This window comes from Hippichthys cyanospilos, chromosome 4 (genome assembly GCF_059441005.1).
Source record: "Hippichthys cyanospilos isolate Australia breed blue-spotted pipefish chromosome 4, RoL_Hcya_1.0, whole genome shotgun sequence".
Lineage (NCBI taxonomy): Eukaryota > Metazoa > Chordata > Actinopteri > Syngnathiformes > Syngnathidae > Hippichthys > Hippichthys cyanospilos.
The window spans coordinates 5,304,832-5,317,135 of NC_142372.1; the positions used below are offsets into that span (position 1 = coordinate 5,304,832).

The 12,304-nt window shown below is 38.3% G+C and overlaps 1 protein-coding gene across 1 annotated transcript in view; it reads right to left on the reverse strand.

The window, feature by feature from the left end:
• Positions 1 to 12,304, reverse strand: part of LOC148424369 (insulin-like growth factor 1 receptor) — a 47,497-nt gene that overhangs the window by 18,643 nt on the left and 16,550 nt on the right. The window lies entirely within an intron of this gene.

The following is a 12,304-nucleotide window of genomic DNA, read 5'->3' on the forward strand; positions in this document are numbered from 1 at the left end:
ACATGGGAAATGTTGTGCTGTTTAACTGATGTTGACTGATATGACGCACATGCTGCCACCAACACCCACTTGCTCTAAGAGTGTTTTATTAATCCTCAAAAAAAAATTCAGCTTAGTGCCTAAGAGCAGTGGTTCTCAAATGGGGGTACATGAAGGCACATCAGCTAGTATGCGACATTTTAACAGCGTTTTTGAGGATGCTGCAAATCTCATTTAATGCTGTGACACGAACAGTATATCTTTGCAAATTGAGTGTAAATTCATTGAAACACAAAGCTATTTTTGCCTGAATTGTGTTACAGTGCCCTAGTATATGTCTTTATTTGTTTTAATCCAACATTGATGTGTACTGTATTAAAATTGAGTGGAGGTGGTTTTAGGTCTCTTAGGCCTCTCCAGCAAGGTTGGTCATATTGGCCAAGTGCCCCGAACATCGACAAAAAGATCTAAGTACAATGTCAGAAATACCAGGAATTAAACAAGATGGCAGCCAATTTGTACCTTGACAAGCTCCAATTAAGAGAATCAGCCCAAATGAAGCCCAATCAAATACAGGTATCCGGGACAGATATAAAGCAATGTGGGTGGGACGTAGAAATTAATCAATGCCAACTCAAGTAAATTCAGACATCACCAGGACAACAAATTCCTTTGCATTTAAGAAAATTAATAATTGTGCTAACGAAACCCACAAAAGCCACCGACGGACCTGGAGTCTGCCCAATTTGCCGAGAACACGTCATCGGTCAGTGACCATGAGGTGACCTTCACTGGCCCACCAATCAGAACCATCCAAACTGTGTGGTCTCATCAGCCATTCAGCGGGCTGTTTTTGTGGTTGCGCGTCTCTCTCTGGCACACAATGACCCCCCCCCGCCTTCCGCCCACCCTTCCTCACGGCGCCTTCAGCAACTCTGTGACCTTACGATAAGTTGAAAAAAAAAATGGTGACAAACAGCTGGGGTAAGGAAAAGGGCGGGAACGCAAGCCGGAGACATAATGGATAGCAGCTTTTGTGCTAGCGTGCTGCGGGAAGAAAAAGATGGGAGAAGGTGGAGATAAGGAAGGTAGAGGAAGAAAGTCGTTTCACATGGTGGGCTTGATTCCAAAAACGCTGCGAGTGGGACTGCCCATAGGGAGTTATTTTCATTTAAAGTGCCATAGGAAATAATAGGGTTAAACACTCCCTATTTGTCGTCATTTTGCCATCCTTAATAATTATACAAATTTAAAGAGACGTTAATTTACAACTGTCATACATGAGCAAGTTAACCTTTATATAAATAAAATGAAGTAAAAATAGTCTGTCTTTGATGTAACATTTTTCCAGCTGTTTATTTACTGTAAAATTAGTGGAATGCTTTTTTTTTTCTCCTCCCTATTTTGACCTGCCCATACTGAACGGTACAAATGAGGATTAGGGCCACTGAAGGGGGGAAAAAAGCAAAACAAGATTGGAAGGATTCTCACTTATTTTAGAATTCTTACTTTATTTTCAGAACTTTTACAGTCAAAATTTTGAATTTGAGGACAAACTTTGGTTAGAAATGTAACTTTATTTTTAGAACCTTCACTTAACTCTGAGAAATTTTATTTTAGGCATGAATTCAGAATCCTGACTTTATTCTCAGTGAGAATTCTCGCAATGTCATATTCTAAACTTAAAGAGAATATTGATTAAAAGTCAGAATACTGACTTTATTCTCAGAATTATACATTTAAAAATAAATATTCAAGTTTTAAACTCAAAATGCTGGCTATTCTAACTGACTTGATTCACAAAATTCTTAATTTATTACATGATTGATGAGTTTACATCCTCAGAGGGCAAAATATTTTCACTTGAGTTTTGAGACAAAGGATTCTGATTTGAACTGACTATTTCTTATTTGAAAGTCTGAATTTTGACTTAAAAGTGATAATTCTGAGAATATAGTCAGGATTCTAAGACAAAAATTAGATTACTGCCGATCTTTTTTTTTTTTAACCACAGTCTCCTTTACTGCAAGAATTGAGAGTCAACCAATTTTTGGTGCAATTGTGGGGTTTGGGATACTTTACTCCCTTTGTGTTTATTTATATTGTGATGGATTTTGATGGGAAAATGCAGTTGGGCAGAACGTAAGTGAACAGTCATCAAGAACGATCAATGCAAACGGAGCTCACAGTTAAGCTTCATGGCAAATGCTGCAAATTGTTCCTAATAATGACTGCCAGAATGTTCACCTTTTCCATTCATTTGTGAGAGAACGGTGCGGATCAAAATGGATTCACAAATGCCTGCCCGCCGGGAAAGTATTCTGGGAACTCCACGTCGGTCGCCAGCCAAACAGCCAGAATCTTTCTGGTCCGTTGCATCCAAATTAAGCCATTGTCGCAGACCCCAAATGTACGGCGAAAACAAGCACTCTTGGTCCTCGTTGACGGTGGTCTGTGTCTTCCTAATTTGTTCATGCTTGGTTCCATTTGAGGACGGGGTCCTGTCTGACGCAGACTTTAACGAACCTGCCCTGATTACAACGCTCACGGGAACATCCGTGTGGTCACTAGCGCCAAGGCTGGTGTTTTCCTCGCATGTGTTACCCAGGTGACAAACACTGACTGCAAACCGGCCCTTGGGGATCTTTTAACTTCCTGTATGATTTGGCTTTGATTTTACAACAGGATTCATCTGGTTTTAACGAAAAACAGTCAACCTCATTTGATCTCGAGGTATACAATCCATCCAAGTGGATTTCAGTCGGAGACGCTTTTATGGCTTTTCACTAGTCGAGACCCAGCCTGGTACCGATCAATGGAAAATAACAAAAAGTTGTAATATCAGTATTCATCACTAGATGGCAGATGAGACTTAGTTCCACTATAATGTCCTGAGTAGGCTGAATGTTGCTTTTGCTGACTTCGGCACAAAGGCGGGGCTTCAAAATGGTGCAACGTGGGGAAAAAAATAAACTACACAAAATTGCCAGTTTCAAGATATTAAAACATTTGCACTTTTAATTTATACTACGACTGTCACTAGCGAATATTTTTTAGAATCTATTATTCCATCGATTAATCAAGTAGAATTTCATTTTGCATAAACATAGAGCATAAAGTTAGAAAACTTTGCTCCATTTATTGCTTATCAACCAATTTTTGTTGTTTAATTGGTATTGTGCAGTGTTTTGACTATTATTATTATTTAACCAATATCACACATGAGGGATTGATGTTTTACTAGCAAGCTTTTTTGAAACTGATTCAGCTACAGGGGCAGTTATATGAACACTTCAATTTCAGAAAAACAGTTTTGATAAAATACAAAAGAAACTAAATTTGTTTTCATGAATGACTACAAAAAATAAGGAATATTTTTTGTTGGGAGTCGGACAAAGAGTTTGTAATATTTTAATTTAGAAAATGGCTCGAGACAATTACTTGATTTATAAACTAGTATTCACTCAATTAGATAATCAATGAGTTGATTAATTTTGTCAGCTCTAATTTGTTTTTTTTAGATGTTGAGATGTTCTAAATTTAATTTAATATAATTTCAGCTCAGTGAAACACCTTAAGCATCGTCTTTTGAGCAAGTTACGTCCTGTGTACTTGTGCAAAGATCAGATGGTTAATCGTTTACCAATCAATAGTGTAAAATACAGAAATATTAAAAAAATTGAGCAGGTTACGTGCTGTGTACTTGTGCAAAGATCAGATAGTTAATCGTTTACCAATCAATAGTGTAAAATACAGAAATATTAAAAAAAATACTATCTAGTCTGCAAAACAGCAAAACAAAAGCAAAAAAGCTGGAGGGGGATTTTTACACACGAGAGATAATTTTATGATCATTCATAAAGTGATCAATTTACAAATAAATCAGAAATCATAAAGTGTGTGGGGGACTTTTTCCATGGCACTGCAGCCATGAAGCAAAATATTTTTGGCTGTTGGTATTTGAATAAAAGCAAAGCCCAGGTACCACAAGTTCCACACTTCTGATTGCAGTCCAAAGTCACTGAACCTGACACGTTTAGCCAGTCTGTTGACATCCGGACCCGTTACTTGGCTGCATTTCAATCCCTAATTAACGGTGATGGTTGTCAAGACAGTTTAGGAGAACTTTCCCAACTTTCAGCTCTCTGGCGATTGTTCTCATTCAAAATAAATGCTCCCATTTGGTTGTCCTGTCGCATTAGTAACACTTTCTACCAATACACTCCATTGTCTTGGGCAGATTGCTCCAGAGTAAATATTTTATGGAGGACTTCAACAGCGTCTGTAAATCGTGTCCACTGCGATGAGTTTGTTGTTATCGTGGTATCTTGATGTTTGATGGCTTCTGGCAGGCCAAACACAAACACGCATTCCACTTGACAAGTACGCTATGTCTTGGCTGTCATCTTTATTGCTCGGAGCACTTTGGCGCCGCCGTTTCATGGACGTGACCAGCTCCGCCGGACATCCAGATGCCATGCCGTCCATTGGCTGAGTGGGTCATGTTTAGAGCCGCAATTTCACTTTAAATGGAGATGGGCGTCATAATGATGCTAGTTGGCCCATGCAGTTAGCGGACACGCCGCTGCTTAAACACTGACAAACTGTCCGATGCAAACAGAGGCGGCTTTGTATGGGACTGGAAACAGTAATATGTGGGCACATTGTGTTTTCTGTCCATCACAGACCTGGTGTTTATGGAGACTGTGCTGGTGCTGTTTATTTTCCCAAATTTGCTTGATTACTGGAACGCACAGAGGAGCAAGGGGGATATGTGGCAATGTCCTTAACAGACCTCCTGCATTTGTGCTTGGTTCAGTTTTTACGCACACAATTGACAACTAATTCATTATCAGATAATTAACAAACACTTTTCAAAATTGACTTATTATTTTTGAGACCTAGTTTAATCTTAAGACTCTAACTAGTAAATATCCTTTTATATTTGTAGACCTTCATGCAAGCAGACCAATTATCTTTGTATTCAATCAAAATAAACACATTTGCAAATGTTTGGTTTAACGTTAGAAAAAAAAACAGGTTTTCTTTCATAACAGGTTTGGGACCAAACATATAGCTAAATCTTAAGTTTGTTATTGCACTGTTAATTTGAAATTTATTTATTTTTTATTATATATATATATATATATATATATATATATATATATATATATATATATATATATATATATATATATATATATATATGAGAAAGAGAGAGTTTATAAGCAACATTTGTCCTTAAACAACATAGCATGACCAATTGTTATTATTATAGTTGTCAATGTTTATTGGCTTGATGGCCTTTTATTCTGTATGAGTTTGTGCTATATGTCTCATCCACACGGCAGCAGAAACTGGAGAATTGGTGTCAAGCTAATCACAACTAGTGATCTGAAAAAAAACTTCAAAACAAAAGTCTGATAAGGCTATTGCCCTGACATCCAAGTGTTTACATGAGGTGCAAAATCCAAAATTTACACAGAAAACAGCGATTTTTTTTCTGAAATGTTACCACAGTTTATCGGTATGAAACCTACAAACTCGGATGCTTCGCATAAAATACCCGCATTGTCGGTGAGACAAACAAAAAGCAATGCCTGGTGGACTTCCTCCCTCCTTCCTCCTCATTTGGGTCGCCCATAGCAAGGAGGTCTCCCACAAGAGATCTGTTGTTTGAGGATTCTTCGGGTAATTACAGTCAAAAGGATACAGATGTGAAGTGCTCTCAGACTTGAGATTCCATTTTGTGATGGCCATTTGAGTCGGACCAGGAAATTGCAGAAACGTTGGATAAAAAGTCTTTAGCGGCTACAGGGGTGGTCTAACAGCCCAAAGATGAACTGCTATGTTCTCAAAATGTAAACATCCCACTCAAGTAGATGTACAATGAAGATGCTTGGCCACGGCAGCTGGCGCAAAAATAAATTTAAACTCTGGTTGCGGGTGTTGAAACCTCAAAGATTCTGTGTTTTCCCAGAGTTTTTCCCCCATAGTTGAAAGAATACCTGACAGCTCAATGTGAATCACCTAGTGTGAGACCTATCACTATTTGCAGTCAACAACACGCATGGTGGAGAAGCTGGCTGTTGTTTGTCATTGTTACCATGGACATCGGGGTTGTATTCAATGTGTTTCCGCCTGGAACGTATTAGGGATAGACAGTGTAACTTTGAGTCCCCAGCGTAAGTGAACGTAGTGCAGCTCAGCCTCAGGCTAACAGACAGAGGGGTTATGCTAGCCACTGAAGCTAACTTGAATCCCAAGTAGCAAAACAAGAGTACTTAGGTAACCGTAAAATCCCGATGGAAGGTCAGGGATGAAGATTGAAAAGTTATTCTTGAGAGCCCATTTAAAGAAAAACTGTCTTAACAAAGTCGTTAGATAGTAGGTATATAGCATTTCCATGAAAAAAAAAAATACAATTCTGAATCGGCTGACTCAATATCTCTTGCTCCTCAAATTTAAAAATGTTGCTAGCCATTGAGTATTCTGGGTAGGGCATGGGAAACTCTGAAGTATCTCTACAGTAAAGCTGTGTTCTAGGAATTATACCATCACTTCCGGTAGCCCTAGCGGTGGATAGAGTGACTAAACCTGCCACGCCCCTAGCATCTGTAGGTTTGGAAACACTCTGAATGTGTCATTACAACTAGTTTTTAATCTGACTATTACTATTACTATGATTACCACTATATATGACAAAATACTTGAAATTACATGTCAAAAAATTGTAAGCTTTGCATTATGTTCCCTTTCTGTACTAAAAGTGACCCAAACCATAGTCTCAACTCATTCACTGCCAGCCCAATTAAAACTCAACTGTGATGTCTATAGTCAATGGCAATCAAAAGAAAAAACAAAGAAAAAAAACAACTAAAGTACAACATCATGATTTTTGGCATATCCACTAATATACAATGGAAATGGCCATCGAAAAAAGACAATTTCTTTGAAGCGCTTTGCTGATGTCACGCTGCTTGTTGGCCAAATCATTCCTTGTAATTATGTGTAGCCAAAGCATTGGAAGTGATGGAGGGAAACTATTCCGCTCAGGCTCGTCTAAATAGAGCCAGCAGTTCACCTTGTGAAACTTGTTTGGAAAACACATTTGTCAGATCAGCTGACACCACTGGATAACGGCGAGACAAAAGACATTCCTGGCATCTCCCAACTGACTGCCCTGGAAAAGACATGACAAATAAAAAGTGTTGTTGTTCCCTCCTAGTGTCGACGGAAGAGCTAAACAATGAAGAAGAGGATGTGGGAAGTTTGAGAAGCAGTCACACTATCCAGGTAATCCTTTATGTTTTAAGATAGAGACAGGTACAATGATATTCAGGTGTAACAGGAGAAAGATAATGGCTGAAGCATCACAATAGTTTGCACCTGCACCCAATAGTCTGCACACAAGTGTTCACATACGATACTATGAATGCCTTATTTATTTATAATGCGATGGAAAAATAGAAAAAAATATTCAACAAAACACCTAGTAATAGCTTGTACATAACTTGTGAATTATAGTTAAATTTTTACTGCTAGAAGAAGTTACTAAATAGGTGGCCTAGCCATTTAATTGCCAAAATTAAGTAGTTAGTATCAATTGTAAACATGTCTTGCAACCCACCCATCCAGCATTCAGACACTTTTCCAAAACAAGAGTACAAGTTTAAGCTAATTTTCAAAATTTTGACTTGAAAATGACAAATTAATGTTATTGTCAAGCCCCACAGGAAATCGCCATGATTTCTTCGGATTCTCTGAAGTCGTTATTTTGCATCAGTGATAACAAAATCCTCAAATTCTTTCTTGCAGTTTTTCAGAGTGAAACTCAGCCCAACTTTGCTTACGACTACTGTAACTGATCCACATACAGTATATTGATGCGTGTCAATTCTTGCTACACACAATGCTGACTATTCTTTTGACTGTTCGATTCCCCCTCACTCAGTCGCACAAATGCACTTTTTTTGTGTTGACATGCTAAGCAGACTGAACAATTCGTGGAATTTAATGGGAAGGACAGGGGAGCTGGCATATAAGATTCCCGTAAGGCCACACAGACCGCTTTGGCATCCTTTAAAGTCATGCTCATGTGCGACTTATCGCAACTAGACTTCAAGGCCCGCTTGGAGTCTGTCCAGTTGACCTCGTTGGCTCTGATAAGAAGTTTCAAATGCTGCACATTCAACTTGTGCAAAATTTCAACACGACAAAAATTTGAAAAGTAACGCCAGTATACACTGTAAATTCTAAACTGCAGCATAATCAACAATCATAAATATTAATTAAAAAATAAACCTGTATATCATACTTCAAAGGTTAATTCCATGAAGCCTAATTGTTTCCCCTTGGAAATTGTAATAAAATAGTACAATAAGAACAACATAGCATCTCCATTTGACCAAGTGATACTATCTAAACCACGGGTGTCAAACTCAAGGCCCGGGGGCCAAATCCGGCCCGCCACGTCATTTTGTGTGGCCCACGAAAGCAAATAATGTACGTTTCCAAGACCCTTGCTAATCTCTGTTCCAAAACTTTAGCTTGTCATGTATAATGAAAAATAAGGTTGAGATTTTTGGTTTGTTCTGTTACAGTAATGTAAACAATAAATGAACAAACTAGGCTGCTTTACTTCTGATTTGAAAACAACTAAGCCATCAATTTGTTGTGTACAGTAATAATACTATGAGACAATTTAAAATCGACTTTGTTTCCTCAACATATCGGCCCAATGAAGGTAGTTCTCGCTACAAAAGGCAAAATTAAACAATTAAATCTCCCCAAAAACTTGAAGTCATACATTAAAATGAAAACAATGTATCAAGTGCAACTTAAGTTTATGATTTTTTTTTCTACTGGAAGCAATCGCAGCTTGAGGCACCAGATTTAATTTTAATGACATTTTAATATTACTATTTAAAAGATTGTGGCTTGAAAATTGTTACAAATCAAGGTATACTGTAAGTTTTGCTATTTTGCTACTTCGGCAGTAAAAAGGGTATAAAACATATTACTAGACTGTTTTTTTTTTTACTTGACTTCTTCCCCTCTAAGTAGAGACTACAAGCAAAAGCACTAGTCGCCACTCCATGTTTTTTTCATTCGATATTTCTGCAACCGCAGAACAGAAGGGGAAAGGGACCCTGGGTAGCAAAACAAACTTTAAGCATACCTCTGACAAGACACTCGAGCCAGTCAGAGCTCATCACAATCAGACGGTGTTTTGCGGATCCCAATCAAAGGCCGCATAATTACAGTTGCCCCGTCACCACAACCAAACCAGTAATGTTCTCTTTCAGGCATTCCACAGATGGGTGTGACTGTTCAATTAAAGTAGCCATGAATGTCCCAGCTTTACAGAGCCGACCCTGTCATTACTGGCCCAATCAGCCTCTGTGAACAGGTCGCGGGGATATGGACTTAAAATACTGTGACAATACGGAAGGATTGCCTTTTTTTTTTTAAGTAATACACTGGCTGCAACAGCAACTATTCTTTCAACATTTTCGCTAGTCACTCAACTTTATTTATATAACTTAAAACCACCACTGCAGACAAAGTGCCTTATAAGGAGGAAAAATTAGTCTGACACTAAAAAGACGGTTACAACAGTAAATTCAAAACATGACAATGAGAAATTCATACAATAAAAAGTAATCACACCCAAAATATCTGAAAAAAAAGTCTCATGCTAAATGCTTAGCCTTTTCTCTTCTAGTTTCACACGAATGCTAACAGGCAATGATTAGGATCAAAGTGGGAATTCTACCCTTCTAAGAAATGGATATTTGAGCACATGCGATACAACACCTGTAAACATACAACTTTTTTTTTTAACTTCTTACCTTTCGACCCAGTTCCCCATTTAAATGTTAAATGTTTTCAAATATCAATATCAGACATCTAAACCAAGTCAAAGAAAATGTAGTTTATAAAAGACATGTTTTCAATTTGTTTTTTTGTTTTTTTGGTTGAGAAAAATGTGTTTAGTTCACAATGTGTTTTTAAAGGCATTAACTAATTTAATTTTGGGTACTTAGTATAAAAGATACAAGTCCCCTACGGACTAGCCACCTTCGTCGTTGAGTGACAAATACAATGAGAGGCAAAAAGGCACTTCTCAAGATAGGCTATGAATAAGTTTATTTTAAAGCAGATTTGAAACTAGTACTGTAACCATTATTGTTGTCTGGACGTGTTAAACATGTTTTTTTTTTAAATATTTGAAAACAGATCTAACCTTTAGATAAATGTAATCGTCCAGATTGACCCCCCCAAAAAAATAAAGATTCTAAGCCGTAATCGCCCAGCTCTAACAATTGTTAATATTCTTTTTTCACCCTCTACAAATGCATGGGAGGGGACAAGGAGATTCTGCCTCCCCTGCCTGTCCAGACTACACGTCACTGGGTATACTGCAAAATGATTGGCCGAGCCGAGCCAGGCAGCAAACTAATTCTTTCTTTTACCACTAGAGAGCCCACATACCACGAGCTATACTAGCACCACACTTTGAAAATCTTTAAACTGTTCATAGGTGCAAATGTCTCGCTCAAAGTCAGCTGGGACACGTTCCAGCACATCTATAACCCCCTGTGAGGATAATCGGCCCGGAGAATGATGAATGGATGAAATACAGCATGCTATTTTTGTCATTCCAAAAAATATTAAAAAAAAATGTAAAAACCTTCACGATTTTGTGATGACCCAGAGTGGATTCAGGGCATGGGGAGAAGGGAAAGATAATATGATCAAGCATGGTCACCAAGCAAATGAGAACTCGCATCTCAAGGCACCATTGATTGTATCTCGAAACATATTCTGGTTCACACAAAAGTAAAGAACTCTTTATAGTTACCATTGTTCCCTGACAGTATCTAATATGAATTGAGCCGTGACCTTAAAACCAAGGTAGGCACTCAACCATGTTATTTCAGTGTAGCATTACAGCCCTTATTGTATTACAAATAACAAGGACAGTGCCAAACAACAAGACCAAAAGAGCAACACTGACATGCAAAAGGCGGTAAATGAAGCTAATCGCAGCCTGAGCAACAAGCCAATCCCTCTGTTTTTATGTGTATTCCCTGTGGGCTGAAGTTAAAAATACAAAAAAAAAAAAGAAAAGAAAAAAAATCCCTTTCCCGTAAATCCCAGAGGACTTCCTTTGTACTTTAATGATGTGCTTTCATCTCCTCCTGAGATACAAAGCACAGGAGGGAAAAAAAAAAAAAACACCTCCCATGCTTTTTGGGAGGAGTTTAGCCCGCGTGCACAGACATGGAGCCGACATCGTGAGATGGGAACCTGCTGAAACCTCTGTAACGTGAGAAAAGACACCAAGACAAATAGGGGACGTAAACACAGAAGAATGTCGCCCTCACCACAAAATAGAAGAAGGGAGAAAAAAAAAAAAACTTTCCCAGAAGAGCAAACACACTTTGAAGCCCCATTGCTTTTTTATACTTGTCATACTTTTATGAATGAGTCAAGGAAAACAACACTTGTGCTTTTATGGTGCTGATGAATGGATAGCCTACTCCGGAAATAGAAATGACTGAGGCGCGTTCAAACACGAGTGCTCAGATAAGAAGAGTGGAGCAATAAACAAATGTGCTAAGAGTCCACCAACAGGAATACGTATTGCTTTGAAGAATACAAGAGTTGCAGCTATCGAGATCTTTTGATACGCTGATATCCTACAGAAAATTCAAATCAAATACAAAAAACACAGAGAACCAACACATTTACAGTTAAATGATATACATGTATATCTTTGATTTTTTTTCTCTTAAATTTAATCTGTGCTAAGTAGCACACTGCTTTCCTCTCTAGACAAATACATGTTAACAAATGTTGATCTATGAGACAAAATGGCCAGCTGAAAAGCAAATTTGAATCAGTCTGTTAAAATGTGATCAGTCGGAACAGCAACTGCATCAGACTGTCAGCATCAAGGTGTGCAGTCATTCACATTTATCACGCTAGCCTATATGGACCACTTGAGTGCCTAGCTAACGGCTTATTTATGCCAGACGCAGCCCGAGCCACCTGTAAACACCACAACAGGAACCATATGTCATTGTCAGCACAACAGAGTCATTCTTAGCTCCCTGAATTGGGGATTGAACATGAATTCAGAACAAGGATGCCTTGTTTGTATCAAGAGTCTACAGCAAAAGTTGCACTAGAGGTACACGGCGAGGAGTGGTCTGACGAGGGATGAAATCCTCGTATTTACTTCCTGGTTGGCTGGTATATCAATATTCCTTAATATGGGCATGCTGGAAACAGGCTCGCTGTCACCTTATTGTCA